Source organism: Lissotriton vulgaris, chromosome 8 (genome assembly GCF_964263255.1).
Source record: "Lissotriton vulgaris chromosome 8, aLisVul1.2, whole genome shotgun sequence".
In the NCBI taxonomy this organism is placed as follows: domain Eukaryota; kingdom Metazoa; phylum Chordata; class Amphibia; order Caudata; family Salamandridae; genus Lissotriton; species Lissotriton vulgaris.
The window spans coordinates 1,232,806,589-1,232,830,052 of NC_141696.1; positions in this window are offsets into that span (position 1 = coordinate 1,232,806,589).

Consider the following 23,464-nt stretch of genomic DNA (forward strand, 5'->3'; position numbering starts at 1 on the left):
TAAATGCAGAAGAGAGACATAAGGAAAGGCAAGAAAGAAATTGAAAGGGAAGGCAGGAAAGAAAGAGATCTATGTATATTGCGTGTGTTAAATGAGTCAAAGCATTTCCTACAGGGACCTGTAAAAAAAGTGTTTGTTATAAGTTTTCCTTCTCTGTTGACTACAACTTTACCAGTGCCGCTCTTGTACAAAAGCATAAGATGTGCTTTATGAGCGAAATTTTGTGTATAAGTATACAGCAAAGAATGCTCAGTACAAACAGCAATTATTAAAAAAAGAAATGTATTAAGTAAAATAAATAAAGTATTAACATACCGTGTTTATATAACGAATTTCAAATTGTGTAGTCGATGGGTCAGTTGCAACAAACGTGTACTTTTTTACCCTACAAAACAAAAATAGCATTAGCAAAATATTATGAGTGCAGGCAAAAAAAGCAGTGATTTTCTCATGCAAACTGTGCAAATTGAATCTTAGCTAAAGCTTTGCGTATTAGCGATTAATGCGTTCTAATGTAATAGTATGGCAATTATTTGCGTCACGTTACTGGTTTGTATGTGCCTTTAAAAATATAGAAATCCGCGCATGCACGTAGTGAAAATAAAAGAAGGAATGTTGTCAGTGTTTTATTTAATTTCTCGCATCGTGCAAAGCAGTTTGTGAACTAAAGTTGTAACTGAACATATATATATATATATATATATATGTGTGTGTGAAAGATTAGTCTTACCTAAAGCACTGAAATGTATTAACCAAAAACATGGTGAAATTGGCCAAATGTATATACAACACAATTGAATTGTAAAGTGATACGTATTCTTACTGCAAATTAGTTTCACAGAAAGGCATACTTACATGCGCAAACATTTTCATCCTAAATGCACAGTTTGCAAACATTTATATCGTAAATGTACCTATTGGCGATGTATGAAAAAGAACTCAAAGGCATTAAACAAAAACATGGGGAAATTGGCCAAATGTATATGCAAGACAATTTAAATTTAAAGTGATACGTATTATTACTGATTTGTTTGCGCGTATAAAACCTGAAAAATGTGCTCGTAATACCGCTGCTCAAAAGAACAGATTACTTTCACAGAAAGGCCTGAACTTACATGCGCAAACATTCTCATCCTAAATGCAGTTTGCCCATGTATAACTTTGCACTGAAAGTCGTCGTGTCTCACCTTATCCTAACTGTTCTTTATGCTCTCAGTAAATGTAACGGGCCTTCATGCTCTAACTAAATCTAGTGTTGCGACAAACACATGCTTGTGCTCATCTAACTCTCAGCCCTACGATTTGAGCATATTAAATAAAAAAAAGGGGACAAATAACTTTCACAGAAAGGGCTAAACTTACATGCGCAAACATTTTCCTCCTTTATGCAGTTTGCCGATGTATAACCTTGCACTGAAAGTCGTCGTGTCTCACCTTATCCTAACTGTTCTTTATGCTCTCAGTAAATGTAACGGGCCTTCATGCAATGACTAAATTTAGTGTTGCGACAAACACATGCTTGTGCTCATCTAACTCTCAGCCCTACGATTTGAGCATATGAAATAAAATCTGGCATCGCACAAAGAAGGCATCCAAAATGTACATAATGACGAATTGCATTAAACAGCAAGGCCTTACAAAGTAAGCATGTGTTCGAATTTTCAAAGGCCATGAATAAAGTAGACATGCGCAAACATTTAAATCGTAAATCTACCTACATTTTTCTCCTAAATGCAGTTTTCCGATGTATAACTTTGCACTCAAACTCGTCGGTCTCACCTTATCCTAACTGTTCTTTATGCTCTCAGTATAAAATCTGGGACAAATGACTTTCACAGAAAGGGCGAAACTTACATGCGCAAACATTTTCCTCCTAAATGCAGTTTGCCGATGTATAACTTTGCACTGAAAGTCGTCGTGTCTCACCTTATCCTAACTGTTCTTTATGCTCTCAGTAAATGTAACGGGCCTTCATGCTCTGACTAAATCTAGTGTTGCGACAAACACATGCTTGTGCTCATCTAACTCTCAGCCCTACGATTTGAGCATATTAACTAAAAAAGGGGACAAATTACTTTCACAGAAAGGGCTAAACTTACATGCGCAAACATTTTCCTCCGAAATGCAGTTTGCCGATGTATAACTTAGCCCTGAAAGTCGTCATGTCTCACCTTATCCTAACTGTTCTTTATGCTCGCAGTAAATGTAACGGGCCTTCATGCTTGACTAAATCGAGTGTTGCGACAAACACATGCTTGTGTTCAGTTAACTCTCAGCTCTACGATTTGAGCATATGAAATAAAATCTGGCATCGCACAAACAAGGCATCCAAAATGTACATAATGACGAATTGGATTAAACAGCAAGGCCTTACAAAGTAAGCATGTGTTCGAATTTTCAAAGGCCATCAATAAAGTAGACATGCGCAAACATTTATATCGTAAATCTACCTACATTTTCCTCCTACATGCACAGTTTGCCGATGTATAACTTTGCACTGAAAGTCGTCGGTCTCACCTTATCCTAACTGTTCTTTATGCTCTCAGTAAATGTAACAGGCCTTCATGCTTTGACTAAATCTAGTGTTGCGACAAATACATGCTTGTGGTCAGCTAACTCAGGCCGACGATTTCTGCATATTAAATAAAATGTGGCATCGCACAAACAAGGCATCCAAAATGTACATAATGGCGAATTTGAATAAACAGAGGTCCTTACAATGTAAGCATTTGTTTGAATTTGAAAAGTTCATGAATAAAGGAGACATGCGACAACATTTATATCGTAAATGTACCTATTGGCGATGTACCAAAAAGAACTCAAACGCATTAAACAAAAACATGGTGAAATTGGACAAACGTATAGGCAACACAATTTAATTCTAAAGTGATTCATATTATTACTGCTTTGTTTGCGCGTGTAAAACTGAAAATTGTGGTCGTAATACCGCTGCTCAAAAGGACAAATTACTTTCACAGACAGGAAGGAACTTACAGTTTATGTCGAAAGGCTCCAGTCCGCTGTCTCGAAGTATACCTCCTGAGATCGGTCGAGAAATCGAGAGGCTCCAGTCCACTGTCACGAAGTATACCTTCTGAGCTCGCTCGAAGAAATGTTTCTTTCCGTGGCTGTAGTCCTTTACATACTGTGGAAGACAAAAATAACGCAGTTAGTTCATTAAATAACAAAAGACTTGCAAAGTTTGTTGTTAAGAACATGTAGGTGAGATGTTGTTTAGGATGTTGCTGTCTCGACATATGTAAATTGGCGATAGGAGGCTGTCTGGCCGAATGAAAAGGTCGTGGATGCTGTGCCTCGTTAGAGTACTTAGTGGCTATGTGCGACTTTTTCCGATCTTGAATATCAAAGCTTAGTGGTAGACGAGTTGGCGCCACGCTGCCTGCAAATACAAAAAGAAGTGCTGGTGAATATCATTTTGTTAAAGTAGAAAAACACGATAGCTCTTTGCAATAATTCCCTACACAGAAAGCACACGATATAAAATGACTATTAAAGTAAGCATAATAGAATTACGACACCACGCCGTCGACAGATTCCTGCAAATAAAGGAAAAGAAATGAAGTTAGAAATTACTTTTGAAAAGTAAAAAAACACTCCGGGTATTCGAAAGTGACAGTAATTGTTTAGTTACAAAACACATCGCTTACCTGCAAGTCGTCACGCCACGGATGAGACCCGACACGGAAACACTAGAGAGAACAGGCCAAAAAAGAAACATCAGAAGAACATAAACCAAATAGCCCGAACACCTGTTACGTTAAATCTACAACACCTGTAAGAAAATACAAATTACATTTGAATCTATCTACACCGAGTCGCACTAAGAAATGACCACAGCGCTTACCTTAAAGTCGTTCGTCCACGGGGAAGGAAACCCGACACGTCACGGCAGGCTACACGGAAACACTAGAGAGAACAGCCCAAAAAAGAAACATTAAAAGAATATAAACCAAAAAGGCTGAACACCTGTAAAAGAAATACTAATTACATTACAATTTAAATCGCGTACCTGAAATCCCTTGGACCAAGGAGACGGAGACAGACAGCCAAAAATCCCATGACAAAATGGCGACCGGAAATCGTTCCCACGCCGCCGCCGTTCAATTCCTGCAAAGAAAGGAAGATACATAAACTCAAAAATACCTTTTCCATGTTAAAAAACTCCCGGGCATTGAAAAGGGACAGTCATTTGTTACAAAACACAACATGGCTTGCCTGCAAGTCGTCACGCCACGAATGAGACCCTACACAAAAACACAAAAGAGAACAGTCCCAAAAAAGAAATACATTACAATATAAACAAAACAGGCTGAACACATAAAAGAAATTACAATGACATAAAAAAGTAAATTACAACACACACCATCGCTTACGTGCAAGTCGTCACGCCATGGAGGAGACCCGACACGGAAACAGAGAGAACAGGCCCAAAATATATAAGACCAATAGGAAAAACACTTGTAAACAAAATAAGTATAACATGAAAATGTAAATTGCGTACCCGACACAAAAACACTATTACAAAACACACAATCGCTTACCTGCAAGTCGTCACGCAACGGAGGAGACCCGACACAAAAACACTAGAGAGAACAGGCCCAAAAATTAAATACATTACAATATAAACAAAATACACTGAACACATATAAAATACATTACAATGACATACAAATGCCAATCGCATACCTGAAATCCATCGTACCACGGAGACAGACACCGAGCAAGCCAAGAATTTAAAGACAAAATGGCGACCGGAAACCGTGACCACGCCGCGACGCCGAAAAATACCTGCAAAGAAAGTTAGAAAAATTAATTCTAAAAAACGCTTTTCAAAGTTACAAAAACTCACAGTCATTAAAAAGAGACAGTTATTAATTCCAAAACACACCATCGCTTACCTGCAAGTCGTCACGCCACGAAGAAGACCCGACACGAAAACATTAGAGAGAACAGGCCCAAAAAATAACTACATTACAATATAAATACAAGAGGCTGAACACATAAAAGAAATTACAATGACATAAAAATGTAAATTACAAAAACACACCATCGCTTACCTGCAAGTCGTCACGCCACGAAGGAGACCCGACACAAAAACACTAGAGAGAACAGGCCCCAAAAATAAATACATAACAATATAAACAAAATAGACTGAATACATATAAAATAAATTACAATGACATAAAAATGTAAATCGCATACCTGAAATCCATCGTACCACGGAGACAGACACCGAGCGAGCCAAGAATCCAAATACAAAATGGCGACCGGAAACCGTGACCACGCCCAAAACTGGGACCACGCCGCGACGCCAAAAAATACCTGCAACGAAATTGAGATAAATTAATTTCTAAAACACTTTGCAAAGTTATAAAAAGTAGAACACATACAACAAATTACAATGACATACAAATTTAAATCGCGTACCTGAAATCCATCGAACCACGAAGCCAGACACCGAGCGCAAAATGGCGACCGGAAACCGTGACCACTCCCAGATCCCGGGACCACGCAGCGACGCCGAAAAAACCTGCAAAAGAAGTGAGATAAATTAATTCTAAAAAAAGCTTTACAAAGTTACAAAAACTCACAGTCATTGAAAAGAGACAGGCATTTATTAATTACAACACACACCATCGCTTACCTGCAAGTCGTCACGCCACGAAGGAGACCCGACACGGAAACAGTAGAGAGAACAGGCCCAAAAAATAAATACATTACAATAAAAACAGAATAGGCTGAACACATAAAAGAAATTACAGCGACATAAAAATGTAAATTAAAAAACACACCATCGCTTACCTGCAAGTCGTCACGCCATGGAGGAGACCCGACACGGAAACATTAGAGAGAACAGGCGCAAAATATATAAAACAAATAGGCTAAAGACTGTAGAACACATAAAACAAATTACAATTACATACAAATTAAAATCGCGTACCTGAAATCCATCGTACCACGAAGCCAGACACCGAGCGCAAAATGGCGACCGGAAACCGCGACCACGCCCAAAACCGGGACCACGACGCGACGCCGAAAAATACCTGCAACGAAATTAAGATAAATTAATTTCTAAAACACTTTGCAAAGTTATAAAAAGTAGAACACATAAAACAAATTACAATTATATACAAATTTAAATCGCGTACCTGAAATCCATCGTACCACGAAGACAAGACACCGAGCGCAAAATGGCGACCAGAACGTGACCACGCCCAGATCCCGGGACCACGCAGCGATGCCGAAAAAACCTGCAAAAGAAGTGAGATAAATTAATTCTAAAAAAAGCTTTACAAAGTTACAAAAACTCACAGTCATTAAAAATAGACAGTCATTTATTAATTACAACACACACCATCGCTTACCTGCAAGTCGTCACGCCACGAAGGCGACCCGACACGGAAACAGTAGAGAGAACAGGCCCAAAAAATAAATACATTACAATAAAAACAGAATAGGCTGAACACATAAAAGAAATTACAGCGACATAAAAATGTAAATTAAAAAACACACCATCGCTTACCTGCAAGTCGTCACGCCATGGAGGAGACCCGACACGTAAACATTAGAGAGAACAGGCGCAAAATATATAAAACAAATAGGCTAAAGACTGTAGAACACATAAAACAAATTACAATTATATACAAATTTAAATCGCGTACCTGAAATCCATCGTACCACGAAGCCAGACACCGAGCGCAAAATGGCGACCGGAAACCGTGACCACGCCCAGATCCCGGGACCACGCTACGACGCCGAAAAAAACCTGCAAAAGAAGTGAGATAAATTAATTCTAAAAAAAGCTTTACAAAGTTACAAAAACTCACAGTCATTAAAAAGAGACAGTCATTTATTAATTACAACACACACCATCGCTTACCTGCAAGTCGTCACGCCACGAAGGAGACCCGACATGGAAACAGTAGAGAGAACAGGCCCCAAAAATAAATACATTACAATAAAAACAGAATAGGCTGAACACATAAAAGAAATTACAGCGACATAAAAATGTAAATTAAAAAACACACCATCGCTTACCTGCAAGTCGTCACGCCATGGAGGAGACCCGACACGGAAACATTAGAGAGAACAAGCGCAAAATATATAAAACAAATAGGCTAAAGACTGTAGAACACATAAAACAAATTACAATTATATACAAATTTAAATCGCGTACCTGAAATCCATCGAACCACGAAGCCAGACACCGAGCGCAAAATGGCGACCGGAAACAGCGACCACGCCCAGATCCCGGGACCACGCAGCGACGCCGAAAAAAACCTGCAACGAAAGTGAGATAAATTAATTCTAAAAAAAGCTTTACAAAGTTACAAAAACTCAGTCATTAAAAAGAGACAGTCATTTATTAATTACAACACACACCATCGCTTACCTGCAAGTCGTCACGCCACGAAGGAGACCCGACACGGAAACAGTAGAGAGAACAGGCCCCAAAAATAAATACATTACAATAAAAACAGAATAGGCTGAACACATAAAAGAAATTACAGCGACATAAAAATGTAAATTAAAAAACACACCATCGCTTACCTGCAAGTCGTCACGCCATGGAGGAGACCCGACACGGAAACATTAGAGAGAACAAGCGCAAAATATATAAAACAAATAGGCTAAAGACTGTATAACACATAAAACAAATTACAATTATATACAAATTTAAATCGCGTACCTGAAATCCATCGAACCTCGAAGCCAGACACCGAGCGCAAAATGGCGACCGGAAACAGTGACCACGCCCAGATCCCGGGACCACGCAGCGACGCCGAAAAAAACCTGCAACGAAAGTGAGATAAATTAATTCTAAAAAAAGCTTTACAAAGTTACAAAAACTCAGTCATTAAAAAGAGACAGTCATTTATTAATTACAACACACACCATCGCTTACCTGCAAGTCGTCACGCCACGAAGGCAACCCGACACGGAAACAGTAGAGAGAACAGGCCCAAAAAAATAAATACATTACAATAAAAACAGAATAGGCTGAACACATAAAAGAAATTACAGCGACATAAAAATGTAAATTAAAAAACACACCATCGCTTACCTGCAAGTCGTCACGCCATGGAGGAGACCCGACACGGAAACATTAGAGAGAACAGGCGCAAAATATATGAAACAAATAGGCTAAAGACTTGTAAACAAAATAAGTATGACATAAAAATGTAAATTGGGTACCCGACACGAAAACACTATTAGAAAACACACCCTCGCTTACCTGCAAGTCGTCACGCCACGGAGGAGACCCGGAGACAGACAGCGAGCCAAGGATCCCGACCGGAAATTGTTCCCCCCACCGGGCCGTCGCAAAATACCTGCAGAGAACAACAAAAAATACGTGATTAAACATTTCGAATGGGGCATTCAAAAAATACAGTCATTTATATTACAAAAGAAACCATTGCTTACCTGCAAGAAATCCCTTTGGAGCACGGAGACGGAGACAGACAGCGAGCCAAGGATCCCGACCGGAAATTGTTCCCCCCACCGGGCCGTCGCAAAATACCTGCAGAGAACAACAAAAAATACGTGATTAAACATTTCGAATGGGGCATTCAAAAAATACAGTCATTTATATTACAAAAGACACCATCGCTTACCTGCAAGAAATCCCTTGGAGCACGGAGACGGAGACAGACAGCGAGCCAAGGATCCCGACCGGAAATTGTTCCCCCCACCGGGCCGTCGCAAAATACCTGCAGAGAACAACAAAAAATACGTGATTAAACATTTCGAATGGGGCATTCAAAAAATACAGTCATTTATATTACAAAAGAAACCATCGCTTACCTGCAAGAAATCCCTTGGAGCACGGAGACGGAGACAGACAGCGAGCCAAGGATCCCGACCGGAAATTGTTCCCCCCACCGGGCCGTCGCAAAATACCTGCAGAGAACAACAAAAAATACGTGATTAAACATTTCGAATGGGGCATTCAAAAAATACAGTCATTTATATTACAAAAGAAACCATCGCTTACCTGCAAGAAATCCCTTTGGAGCACGGAGACGGAGACAGACAGCGAGCCAAGGATCCCGACCGGAAATTGTTCCCCCCACCGGGCCGTCGCAAAATACCTGCAGAGAACAACAAAAAATACGTGATTAAACATTTCGAATGGGGCATTCAAAAAATACAGTCATTTATATTACAAAAGACACCATCGCTTACCTGCAAGAAATCCCTTGGAGCACAGAGACGGAGACAGACAGCGAGCCAACGATCCCGACCGGAAATTGTTCCCCCCACCGGGCCGTCGCAAAATACCTGCAGAGAACAACAAAAAATACGTGATTAAACATTTCGAATGGGGCATTCAAAAAATACAGTCATTTATATTACAAAAGACACCATCGCTTACCTGCAAGAAATCCCTTGGAGCACGGAGACGGAGACAGACAGCGAGCCAAGGATCCCGACCGGAAATTGTTCCCCCCACCGGGCCGTCGCAAAATACCTGCAGAGAACAACAAAAAATACGTGATTAAACATTTTGAATGGGGCATTCAAAAAATACAGTCATTTATATTACAAAAGACACCATCGCTTACCTGCAAGAAATCCCTTGGAGCACGGAGACGGAGACAGACAGCGAGCCAAGGATCCCGACCGGAAATTGTTCCCCCCACCGGGCCGTCGCAAAATACCTGCAGAGAACAACAAAAAATACGTGATTAAACATTTTGAATGGGGCATTCAAAAAATACAGTCATTTATATTACAAAAGACACCATCGCTTACCTGCAATTTGTTCCGCCACAGACAAAGAAACCCGACACGTCAGCAAAGGCAGGTCCCGGCAACCTGCAGAGAAAAACAAAAAAAAATACGTCATTAAACATTTCGGCTGGGGCATTCAAAAGAGACAGTCATTTAGATTACAAAAGACACCATCGCTTACCTGCAATTTGTTCCGCCACAGACAAAGAAACCCGACACGTCAGCAAAGGCAGGTCCCGGCAATGCCGGACCAGACTCGGGGGCGTTCCCGGCGTCGCGTGACGTCGGCAAAAGCCAAAGAATGTCAGGAACGCCCCCGTGTCTGGTCCGGCATTGACGGACAGGCCCCTCGTCCAATGGCAAGGCTCCGTTTACGGAGCCAGCCAATCAATGACGAGGGCCGACCCAAAGCACACTACAGTTCTCATCAGGTTTTCGCCTGCGCGAAAAAGCTGCGCAGAGCGCAGCTTTCGCTAGGCAAAACCTAAAAATTAGCTCCAACATCTCAAAAATCCTTCAAAGACTGGAAAAAAATAAATCAGGATGACCTCAGAACAAACTAGGACCATACTCGCCCAATTGTGTCCACCGATCCCAACACAGCATTACAACAATTTCAGACTTGGTTGGGCCAGGCAACGAATCAATTAGTTCCCACCAAACTACTATCCAGAAACAGAGCTAAACCAACCGCCCCATGGTATACCGAGGAGTTAAGGCTACAAAAACAAACCAATAGGAACAAGGAAAGGCTTTGGAGAAAAACTTATGACACAGCTAGCAAAATTCGCTATAAAAATTCATTGGCGCTTTATAAAGCTATGATTATAAAGGCGAAGAAAGCTTTTTATTCAGACCAAATTTATAAAGCTAAAAACTCAAGCAGACAATTGTACCAAATTACCAAAACATTATCAGGTAACACTCCTGATCTCATTCCGCCTCCTTCACAAGCACTGTGTGATTCTTTAGCCACCTTTTTCTTCACCAAGGTTGATGATATTTATCAAGCCTTCACTGCCAAATCACCTTCGATGATAGCCACCTCCCCACGGCACCTCCGGCAAACATTTTTCCCAGCTTTCAAGCAATCACAAGTGACCACATAAGAACAATCGTGTCAACAATCAAAACAGGATCTGCATTGGACCCCTGCCCTTTTTCAGTCCTCCCGCCTGTAATGGAGTCTATTATCCCAGTAATCACACAAGTCTGCAATTCCATTCTGCTCTCAGGGATATATCCGGACTCGTTAAAAAACACCTTACTAAAACCCCTAAAAACCTTCCCTTGATAAAAACGAACTGAAAAACTATAGGCCCATTGCAAGTCTCCCGTTCGTAGCTAAAGTAATTGAAAAGGCCATGAACTCCCAGTTATCGGAATACATTGAAAAACATCACCTCCTGGACGATACTCAATTCGGTTTTCGGAAGTATCACGGGACCGAAACAGCCTGATGATGTCAGGGCAATCAGGGATCAAGGTGGGACAGCGATCCTGGTTATGCTGGATCTGTCCGCAGCTTATGACACGGTCGACCATACCATCTTGGTCGACCGTGTCGGAAAGCCGGCATCTGTCATTCCGCCAGAGACCTGCTCGCGTCTTTTCTGGCTAGAAGAACGCAAGCAGTCACTTTAGGACCTTTCCAATCTGCACAACTTTCGTCACCATGTGGAGTTTCCCAAGGCTCATCCCTTAGTCCGACACTATTTAACATCTATGTGTCGGACCTTGCTAATGTCATCAAAGCACACGGGATGAGCCTAACCTCCTATGCTGACGACACTCAGTTGGTATTAGCCATTAAAGGCGATGGAGATCTAGTGGCAAAGAAATTTAAAAATGGAATGCTTGACATAGGAGAATGGATGGCTACCAACTGTTTAAAATTGAGCTCAGACAAAACGGAGGTAGTTATTTTTGGACCCCTTCTCCCAGCCTGGCCATCCTGTTGGTGGCCAGAAGCCTTTGGCACTCCCCCGAGCCCAACAGCCAAAGTCAGAAATCTAGGAGTCATTTTCGACGAAGGACTTAATTTTATGGACCACGCAAATAAAACAGTAACCACAGCCCATTACAAACTGAAAATGATCAGAAAAATGCCCCCTTTTCTCCCGGATACAGCCATCAAAACATTGGTCAGCTCCTTAGTTCTGTCAACTCTGGACTACTGTAATGGCTTATTTCTCAATGCACAGTCCAGAGTCATAATGAAACTACAATCTATACAGAATGCGGCAGCACGTCTGCTCTCTGGGAAGACCAAATACGAGCCCATATCAAAAACCATAAAGGAATACCACTGGCTGACGATCCGGAACAGAATACATTTCAAGTCCTTATGTATAGTTTACAAGGCACTCAATAATCAAGGACCACATTTTCTGAAAGACCAACTCCAACTCTACAAACCTAGTAGATTGCTTCGTTCTGCCACCCTCAACCAGCTAGTCATTTCACGCTCCAAAGCAGTGTCTTGGGGCGATCGCCGCTTTTTAGTAGCAGCTCCTAAATTGTGGAATACTCTCCCCCAAAATATCAGGTTGAGTCCTTCCCTTCTTCATTTCCGTAAACTTTTAAAGACCTGGCTGTTTGATCAATAACTCCCCACTACTCTCTCTAGGTCTCCGCTTCACAAGTTAGTGCATTCTCAGCGCCGAGACGCCTGCGGGTATTTGTCGTGCTTTATAAATGTCACAAATAAAATAAAATAAATAATAAATAAATATCTTGGATATTAAGTACAACTGAATCTCCGATCCTGATTCACAAAGCATTTTTCTGTGAATTAGCTAAGGTGTGGTTTATCCATGGCCTGTGATTAGCTTTGTTTTTTTCATTAATGAGAATGCATTAATGCTGGTTAAGAGTAAGAAGTTGCAATCACAATTCTAAGCTTTAACAGCAGTATATTAGAAAGTATTTTCATGGCAGATTTAAGTAAGGCATTGGTTCTTAACTGGTGTCAGCAACAACGTGAGTCCAGCTCTGCTGAATTCCTGTATTATAGAGCCCATATCATTTGATCCTTTGAATACTTTGACTAACTACGGTGCTCATAGATCTCTACTACTGATCTAGAATTCTGCTGATAGACCTTCATTGCCTTGGGGCCTTTAGAATTTAGGTATTTTAAAATGTAGGGCTTGATTCAGAGTTTGGAGGACCAGTCATGATTTATCTGCCACAACGGGACTGATCTTTCTGTTAGACTGGTGGTTAACTGACTGTCATATTTTGTCTGATGGCCCACGATCCTGCATGCCAGAGGAAGGTCTGTTATCTGTTCAGGCCTCCCAAGTCTGTCAATGCTGGGATGACGGTAATTCATCGAAGATATTTCCAGATGTCTGCTGTCAGACTGCGATGGCGGGACCATCCCAATAGAGGACGAGCAATGGCAGACAGGGTGTATTGGGGCACAGACTGGGGTCTGGGCCCCAATATTTATACTGCAAAATCCTTTGTTCTCTGTAGGCAGAGAGTGTCTGTACCTAGTCAAAACCAGTTCTGTCCTACTGGGTGCAGCTTCCTGGCAGGAGGTGGAGACAGCATTGTTTGAGAGCAGACCTGACACCAGTATTTGAAAGGAAATCTCCTACCCCTACTTTCTATTCTATGAGTGCTCAGATCAGTGAAAGGAAATCTCCGCCCCCTACTCTCTATTCAATGCAGGTCCTATTCAGCCCAGCCCTGACCCATGAGTCTGCTGGAGCCAAGGCCTCTCCAATCCCCTGTCACTCAAAAACCAGACATGGAATACACAAACCTATTCGAGACATACTATATGGTTAGGCAAGAAAATACCTACTTTCTAAAAGTGGTATTTTCAAACACAGAATATACAAATTACCTTCATTAAATGATGTGTTCTAAAAATTCTCAGTTCAGGCATACTAAAGTCGCTTTTCTACCTAGTTCCCTGGGTCAGTTAGGATTATAAGATGTTATAGTCAAACTGTCTATTCTGGCCTATGGGAACAGGTAGACTTGCAATAGTGAAAAATAAAATTGGCTGTAATTCACTATCAGGACATGCCGTACACATAAGGGCATGTCCTACCTTTCACATACAATGAACCCTGCCCATGGAGGTACCTTGGGCCTACCTTAAGGGTGACTAACATGTAGAAAAGGGAAGGTTTAGAGACTGGTAAGTGTGTGCACTTGCCAAGTCGACATGGCAGTCCCAGACTGCACACAGGCTCTGCAATGGCAGGCCTGAGCCACCTTTTACAAGCTGCTTCTGTGGGTGGCACAACCAGTGCTGCAAGCCCACTAGCAGCAGCATTTGATTTACAGGCCCTGGGCACACATGGTGCACTGTACGAGGGCCTGACATGTAAATCAAATAATTCAATCCTGGAGTCACTAATCCATTACAAGAATTTACAAAAGAGAGCATATGCGCTTTAGCACTGATCAGCAGTGAAAAAGGTCCCAGATTCATAAAACCACCAACAACAGGTCAGAAAAAATACAGGAGGATGGCAAAAAGTTCAGGGATGACCTTGCAAAAAGGGTCGAGTCAAACACTCAGTTTTACAAATACCTGCAATTAAGACATGCCCTAGCTCCGTATATCTCACAATTATATTCCCTTCCCAATTTCAACCCGGTCAAGGCAAAGGTTTTTATGGGGGACTTGAGGATCACAAAACTGCAAAGATATATCAAATGCTGGTAACAAATCTCTCCACGGCCCTAGACCCCTCCGGGAAAAATGGGAATCAGATTTGGGCCACCAGGATAGAGAGGACTGGCGAGAAGCCCTGGAATCCCAGAGATATGCAGCAATTGCCTCCTGTCTCAGGCTCATTCAATTTAAATACTTGCACCGCACATACTTTACCAGATATAGGTTTTGGAGGGCTGGGATGATAGATTCCCCCATGTGCCCTAGATGCGACAGAGCGGAGGGTACATTACTGCATACCACCTGGAGCTGTGAGGCCTTGGGCCGGTTTTGGAGAGGGGTTCTCAGCTGTCTCTCTGAAGTACTAGGATGGGTGATACCTCATTCCCCTAGGTTAATTCTATTGTATATTACAGATGAGTTAGGAGGCAATATTTACAAAAGACATTTACTATTGTTAGATCTCACCCTAGCTAAAAGGGATATTACTCGGTCGAGAAAGTATGCAGCCCCACCTAAGTGCACTTGGAGGGCTGGTTTCGATTGGTGCATTGGCCAGAAACAGCCTACTTTTAAGGCGAGAGGGTGCCCTCAGAAGCACCAAAACATTTGGAAACGATGGCCGGATTTTAGGGGTATTGATTTGGAGCCTCCTCTTCAGCACCCCGCGGACACTGATATCATATAGTGGGATAGCACGGGTCGTTATCTTTGTTGCAATGGTCCTGGGGTTTGTCATAGGGCGGACAGGGCATAACAGGAGTCTTGTTTTACAATCTGTGACACAGTATGTTAAAAGGTTTGGGGCTGTCGTTAACGGTCCTGATTGGTTTATGTTTTTTTTTTTTTTTTACTTTATTGTGCAAAAAATAGCATTACAAGTATGGGTCTACAACCACAGGGGCTGGCCGCTAGGACATATAAAGCAAACTATGTAGTTTACAGAGCAACAACCGCTCTACTGTGGTCCAAAGTAACACAGGATACCCTTTCGGCAACACAGGATGTAGGCAGGATATAGAAAATTTTTTATTTTTTAAAAGAAAAAAGGAAGAAGAAAACAAAGGAAAAAAAGACTCAAGGCGAAAGATAATATAAACACTGTCAAGCTCCGATTGGGGGGGACCCACAGTACCAAACAACCGATCAGGAGGGCATGAAATACAATCGGGGAGGGGGGGAGACAGTGGGGAAGTCAGACACATAATAATAAAAAGGAGAATAAACCGTTACAGGAACCTCCGGATCAGGGGGAGGATGGAATGTCCAGAGTGTCTCCGAGGGGAGGTGTGCAAATGTTCCCTCGGTAGGCGTTCCACTGACCCCAGATCTTTCTCCACGCCCTAGGCTTGCCCCTAGCCACATACACCGTCTTCTCTCTAAACATACACCAGTCCATATTCTCCTTCCATGCCGACACGGTGGGAGGCCGCGGGGAACCCCACAACTGCGCAATATCTCTTTTCGCAATCATGTTCCCCAGTGCCGCCCACCGGGCCTGTGCAATGTTATAATCATTCGGCTCCCACACATTCAACAGAAATCTACGGGCCTCAGGCAGCAAAGCAACCCCGGTAACCCTCTCCATGACCGCATGCACCCGCTGCCAATACGCCGCCACCTCCCGACACTCCAGAGGATGTGAAGGAAGGTAGCACTCATACTACATCCACGCTTACACAACCCATCCAGGGAAAAACCCATCGCAACCAAACGAGGACCTGTAACATATACACGGTGGAGGATCTTGAGCTGGACAAGTCAGAGACGGGCCGGGATGGCGACTTCTTTGGGTGAGGATAAGGCGGCCTGCCAATCTTCGTCATCCAACTCCAACCCGTCCCCAGACCAGACCTCTCTGAGACGCACAAGAAGGTCTGCCTGATTGGTAATTAGTTTCTTGTAGATCAAGGAGATCGTACTATCGGGCAGATGACCATCAAGTATACGGTCCTCGAGTGGGGATGACTCAGGAACCGATTCACCAGCTGTGAAGACAGACAGCAAGGCGTGGCGAACTTGTGCATACCTGAAGAATTCTCGGTCTCCCAACTCATACTCACTTTGAAGCATAGCAAAGGTCTTCATCGCTCCCTTCACCCAAAGATCACCCACTCTGCTGATACCAATCATGTCCCAGTTCTCAAAACCTTTCGTTGTCCAGAGGCATCCCAAGCATTCTGATGCATACAATGGGGTCGCTTGAGTCAACCGATCATTCCATCCCATAGCTGCATTTGCATCTTTCCACACGCGCACCGCAACCTTGGTGGGTCCCGTGAGGTTCCTCCCCGCGGACCGAGAGTAGAGTGCTCTATTGAAGTTACCGCCGGGCAACTGATGTTTGTCCATCTCGAATGCAGGCGCCGGACGGGGTTGATACGTAGCATGGTTAATGGCGGACAACTGAGAAGCCCAATAATACCTCCTGATGTCCGGGAGCGCGATGCCCCCGTCATACCAAGGGAGAGTGAGTTTTGCAAGTGCAATGCGAGCACGACCGTCCCACACGAGCCTCCTCTGTAAACCTTCCACTTCCCGAAAGTATGCCGCCGGAATAGCGTCAAAAGAATTTTGAAGCGCATAGAGAAAGCGAGGCAGCAACATCATTTTAAAGAGTGCCGCCCGACCAAGTGGCGACAACGGCAGTTTACGCCACCGCGCCACGTCCACCTTCAGTCGTCGGAGCGGAGGGAGGAGATTTTGCTCGTAGCAGGCAACTGGATCCAACGATATGTAGACTCCCAGGTACTTGAAACCGGTTTGCGAGATTTGAATGGGAAACCTACTCGGCAAGGGGGGAAGGCCGTCTGAGATGACATACACACACGATTTGGACCAGTTGATAATCAGGCCGGAGTTTTTGCCAAAAGAAGTGAGCACATCAAACAGGACGTTAAGGGATTTACGGGGGGAGGTAAGGTATAGAAGGATATCATCGGCATACAATGAAACACGATCTTCGAAATCGGGGGGCCACTGGATGCCCTTTTATTGAAGGCTCCCAATGGAGCCAGGCTGCAAGCGGTTCGAGAGCAAGAGCAAACAACAAGGGGGACAGCGGGCATCCCTGCCGCGTACCCCTCCCGAGAGCAAAGGACCGGGACCCTCTGCCATTGACGAAGACCTGAGCTAACGGATACGCATACAAAAGCTTAACCCAACTAATAAAGCCCGCACCAAAACCAAATTTAGCTAGAGTGGCCCAGAGATACGGCCATTTGATCGTATCAAAGGCCATCGTGGCGTCCAAGGAAGCCAAGATGGCCGGCTCCAATAGAGACTCCGCCCAAGCGAGAAAACCGTGTAGGCGCCGCAGGTTGAGAGCAGTGTTTCGGTGAGGGATGAATCCGGATTGATCCGGGTTGATCAGGCCACAAATTACAGTGATTAAGCGATTGGCAAGGATCTTAGGCTCGGCATTCAGTAGGGAAATAGGCCGATACGACGCACAGCGATCACGAGGCTTGCCCTCCTTAGGAATCACAACTATAGTAGCCAGACGTTGATCATAGGGGAGGGCACCGAGCTCACGTGACTCCCTGAACATCGCGCGAAGGTAGGGCGCAACTTTTTCCGGGCGCAGTTTATACAGTTCGACAGGGAGGCCATTAGGGCCCATGGCCTTACCAGAACAGAGGGAACGGATTGCGGTAGCAATCTCATCAACTGACAACGGAGCCTCCATGCACACTCGGTCCTCCTCGGACAGACAAGTCACAGCAATGTCCCTCAGCAGCAAACAAGAGTCATCTTCATCTCTGTCGGACACCGGGGAGTAAACCACACGAAAATAATCGGCAAAACATTCCACAATCTCGCCAGGGTCAGTCACGCACACACCATCCGAAGTCAGTATCACGGGAACCACACGATTCGCTCTTTCCTTTCTATCAAGCCATACAATCAATTTGCCCGCCTTATCACCAACATCATACAGTCTACCCTGCTGCTCCCTGAACATTGTCTTGGCAGCTCTGTAACATGGGATTTATAATCAAACTGCTTCAAACTAAGGGCGTGGAGTGTCTTCCGGGTGACGCCCGATTCCAGGTCGGCCTCTAACTCAAGTATTTCTGCCTCCAGGTTCTCTACCTCTATATTTCGAGCCTTCTTGGTCTCGGCTATTAAGGATAGGGCCTGACAATGAATGACAGTTTTGAATGCCTCCCACAAGGACACAGAGGATGAGACAGACCCCTCATTTTCCTAGAAGTAAGAGTCTAGGGACTTTATCAGGCTATTACGGGTCTTGGGGTCACGCAGATACTATGGATTGATAGGGGCAATCTGCCCCGCGGCGTGTGTCCCCGTGTCAAAGCTAAGCCACAAAGGAGAGTGATCAGAAATACCTCGGGCCAAATGTCTGATCTCCCTGACATAGGAAGACTAGACCGCAGGCGTAAGGACAGTGTCGAGCCTGGATAGACTCCAATGGGCCCCGGAATGGAAGATGTACTGACATTGCGTCGGGTGCATTAACCTCCAGCAGTCCACCAGGCCAAAAGTATCTATGAACCCACCAAGCCAAGATTGGGAAGCGGGAAGCGTCCTGGGGGGGTGGCGATCCAACCTGCCTGAAAGCACATAATTATAATCCCCACCCATAAAAAGGAGACTGTCACGGAGGCCCAGCATCATCCGGCCAACATCAGAGAAGGTAGAGGTCTGGAGACCTGGGGGAATGTATACTGTAATCAAGGAAAGAGTTTTACCCTCCCACCTACCGGTGATGGCGGCGTAGCGCCCTCTATCATCAAGGGTAACACTATCTATCTCGATGGGGAGGGAAGACCGGATCAAGATGCCAACCCCTCTAGAACCAGTCGTAAACCCTGATTGTGCAACCAATTGGTAACCCCACCTATTTAAAGCATGACACACATTTCCCACCAAATGCGTTTCCTGCAAGAGTACCACATCAGGAGACAAACGACGCAAATATTGCAACACAACACCCCGTTTGATATGATCCCCCAATCCATTGATGTTCCATGATACCAACCTCAACCCACTACCCCCCATCCCCACAAGTAAAGCATGGGTCACCCCTCAAAGAGCTGTACACCTGAAGCAAGGAAAAGATCACTTTGTCGCCTTGAAAGGAAAAAACACACTCCCAAACCACCCCCCAACCAACACCCGTTACAACTCCCCCCTCTCTGCCCTCCTGCAATAGACCAAAATGCCACCCCAACATGCAGTGTGCCTGTCGCCCTAAGAACCCCACTCTAAAAAAAGACCCCAGAGGAGGAAAGAGGCCCGTCTCCACCCGCCACCCAGACATGAACCGCACTGAACCATATTAGGAAAGAAACAGAACCCAGCTGAAAAAGGTCTAATGTTCGGAGGTCAGGGAACGAAAAAGTCACTTCCGCGTAGGCTCACCACCTTCGGCACCGCCAGGGTGTTCCGTCCGATCACCTCGGCCAGGTAGGGTATCCAGCCAGTCATTTACATTGTCCGGCCGATCAAAAAAGAAAGTCCGCTCCTCATACTCCACTTGAAGCCTAGTAGGAAAGAGCATAGCGTACTTCATACCAAGGTCCCGAAGCCGTCATTTTACCCCCTGGAAGGCCATTCTTTGTCTATGGACCTGTTGGGTAAAGTCCGGGAAGAAGTTGACAGAGGAGTTCTCGAAGTTTACCGGGCCATGTACTCTCGAAGCCTGTAGGATCGCGTCCCGATCTCTGAAGTGGAAGAGTTTCGCAATAATGGGCCGCAGAGGAGTGCCCGGCTTGGGCTTTCCTCCCGGCACTCGATGTGCACGCTCCACAGCGAAAAACTTGCTGAGTCCCAAAGGAGAAAGGTGTTTCAGGACAAGATCCTCGACCAGGAGATCCACCGAGTGAGGCTCAGGATTTTCTGCCACTCCTATGACGCGAATGTTGTTGCGTCGAGCCCTGTTCTCAAACTCCTCAAGCCGATGGGACATCAGATCATTGGCCGATTTCAAGTTACCAACTTCCGTCTGAAGTTCCGACACATCGGTCGTGAGGCTGGAAGTCTTCAGATCCAATGACTTCACTTTCTCATTGGTCTTGGACAGGTCGGCCCTGATCACAGTGACATCAATGGCGACCGTGTCGATTTTACGAGCCAGTGCCTCGTATTGCTGACCGATGGTCTCCTTCATATTAGAGATGGCGCCCGTGATGTCCTGCAGGGACAGATCGACAGGGGCGGAAGGGTCTTCTTTGGCATCCTCTGGGGTACGACTGGAAAGGCCAGGGGATCCCTTGGGCTGAGTGTAGCGATCGATGACATTTGTCTGGACCAGTCCCCCACGAAGAGGTGCCTTCGTCTTCAGCTTCTCAGCGTCACCCTTACCAGCCATGTTGGAAGATGCGCCCCAGAGGGGCCCGCGAGACCTGGTGAAAATGGCCGCCGTTAGCCCGGGCACCAATAGACCCCAAAAGTCGGCTCGTAATGCCAAAACAAAAGTACAAAAGTGATCCACAAGACTGCAGAGCTAGGGCAGTGGTTGCATTAGCTGGAGGCTGGAATGGCCCCGAGCCGAGGGATACGGCCTCACAATCAGACCGTGTCTGGATCCAGAAACGAAACCGAAAGTGATGAAGGGGCGACTGAGGAGACCCCACTGCCGTTGTTGTTCGATTCCGTCCCGGATCCACGATTCGCCCAGTCCCCGGCTTGCCTCCCGGTGGGCCCAAAAAGTTCAGATCGACACAGTTTCGGTTGCCCAAGTCCGATTTAAGATTTGAAAAGAGTTATGAACTCCGCCAAGGTTCATCTCAAGGAATCCGTCCAAGAAATCAGGATAACTTCAGGATAGATTGCGAAGGGTGGCGAGGGTCCGGGGAGCCCTGTGCTCACACGACCATCTTGGATGCGCGCTAAGCTCCTCCCTCTTGGTTTATGTTTTTGTTTTATAACTCTCATGTAAAAGTCACCTGCTTGATATTCAATATGTGGATGATTATATGTATCCATTGCTTTGAAATTTGTATCAATACAATATCAGCTGACACAATAAAAAGAGTTTTGAATAAAAAAAGAAAGGGTTAGAGGCGGTATCCAAGAGAATAAGAAGGGGGGTTGTGGCACTGCAAAATTTGAATTTGAGGTGTTGTACTTAACTGGTGTGAGAAATATCGTGGCGGATTGTTGTTCTAGACTTTGTCTTCGGAGGGGATGTGTTAGAGAATCAAGTAGGTGGTTTGTAGCATCCTACATAAAATATCCCACTCTTGTGAGAATAGCTAAAAAAAACTTCAGAGGCCCTCAATGTCTTCATCAAAACCGTTCGGGTCTCATTTAAAGCTTAAGCAATGGAGTGCATTAACTGCCAATGCCACTGTGCCTGTGTATAGCAGCAATACAAACAAATAATATCTCTTAAGCCCACATAGAGGAGATGGAAAACACCCAGAGAGCATTCCATGTGGGCGTATTGGGTGCGCCCCATGGTCGTAGGGTCAAAGCCTTAAGACGTTTCTGAAAAAGATATTGCAGGGCTAGGTTATTGTGGTACAATCTAATTCAATCAAGGAGAGTGTGCAGTGCTATCTTTTTTCGACCATGGAAGGACTGTCCCCTGAAAGCCACTTCAAGGCAAGGGCGGCTCCTTTACAAAGGCAGAGGAGCGTCACCCCACTGCTCTGTAAGCAGGTGAAAAAAAATGATAATGAATTGTAATTTTCATTCTATTTTTCCATCCTTGTTCAGCTGGTTAGGGGCGAGGTGGGGCTGAGCTGTGTCAGAGGAGTAGGGGAGTGGTGGCACTCTGTAAGTGCACATGACAGTTTGGCCAGCCGACTCAAGCCTGCCAAACAGTCATGCGCACTTAGCATGTTCTCCACCGGGCTGTGTTGCACAGCCTGGTAAGAGAACATGCCCAGGCTCCCAGTCCCTTTCTGAGTGCCTAACCACGACACTCACACCAATCACAACACTGCTGTCAGCCGCGTCGTGATTGGCTAGGGGGGTCTGGAAGCTTGGGGACCTCCTGTTCCTGTTACCTGCCACTGGAGTCCTGGAAGCGGAAGCAAAGGACCGAGAAAGGGAAGCATACAGGTAAGTGATTTCGTTTTTCTCCTTTCCTTTCCCTCCCACCCCACCCCCCTCTCCCGCCACCGCCGTTAAGTAGCAGCCGCTACTGCTCAAAGGGCAACAACCATAGTGAATTTTAGCAGTGAGCTTGCTTGTGGCTGAAACCTAGAAAGCTTAATGAAGGAAGCCTATGTATGAAAAGCATGGTAAAGAAGGAAGCACTAAGAGTGGAATTTTTGGAGTGGCCTGGCGCTGACAGAGATGGCTGCTCATTGCTTAAGCACCTTGCCTTGACAGCAGTGAAATATTTTAGACAATCAAACAGTGCAGGTTTCTCAGTCAATGCTGCTAGATCATTTGGGATATCATATTTGCTGTTTTACATGAGTGCTTTCGAGGTGAGTGCCCTACCTATTCCTCCTGGCTGCTGATCAAAACATTTCTTATGAAGATTTCTTTTGAAGATAAACACCAGGATTTAAGCTGTGATTTATTGTGCTTATGTCTCCATGCTCTGATTCATTATTTTAAATCTTTAAATGGTTTTCATGAGTTGTAACAGAAATGTGTTCTGTCTAGAAACGTGTCAGTCATTTAAAAGAGAAAACTAGTGAGAGTATATTTTCTTAACATTCAAATAAATTTACCTTAACTGAAATGCTGTTTATGGACTGCTGATGTCTTTAATTATTTCTCATTCTATTCTCCACTGAGGTTTCCAACGTAATCTGGATATTTTTTAACAGATTGCGATATATATACAAAAGCAGTTTATGAGCCTTGCAATGCTGGAATTTGCTGTGACTCCTGGTAGCTGCATGGTATACTTAATTGAAACTGGACCTGGAAAGACTTAGGTGCTCATTATGATGATGGGTGGATCACCACCGCCTGATCGGCGGTGGCAATCTGCCCAACATCTTTTCCCGCCCGCCATTTACCCCACGCCATATTAAAATGGTGGGGTACAGCAGCGGACACAAAGACCGTCCGCTGCATTTCCGCTGGTCGGATTACCGGCTGGTTGGAAAATGTACACAATACGGTAGC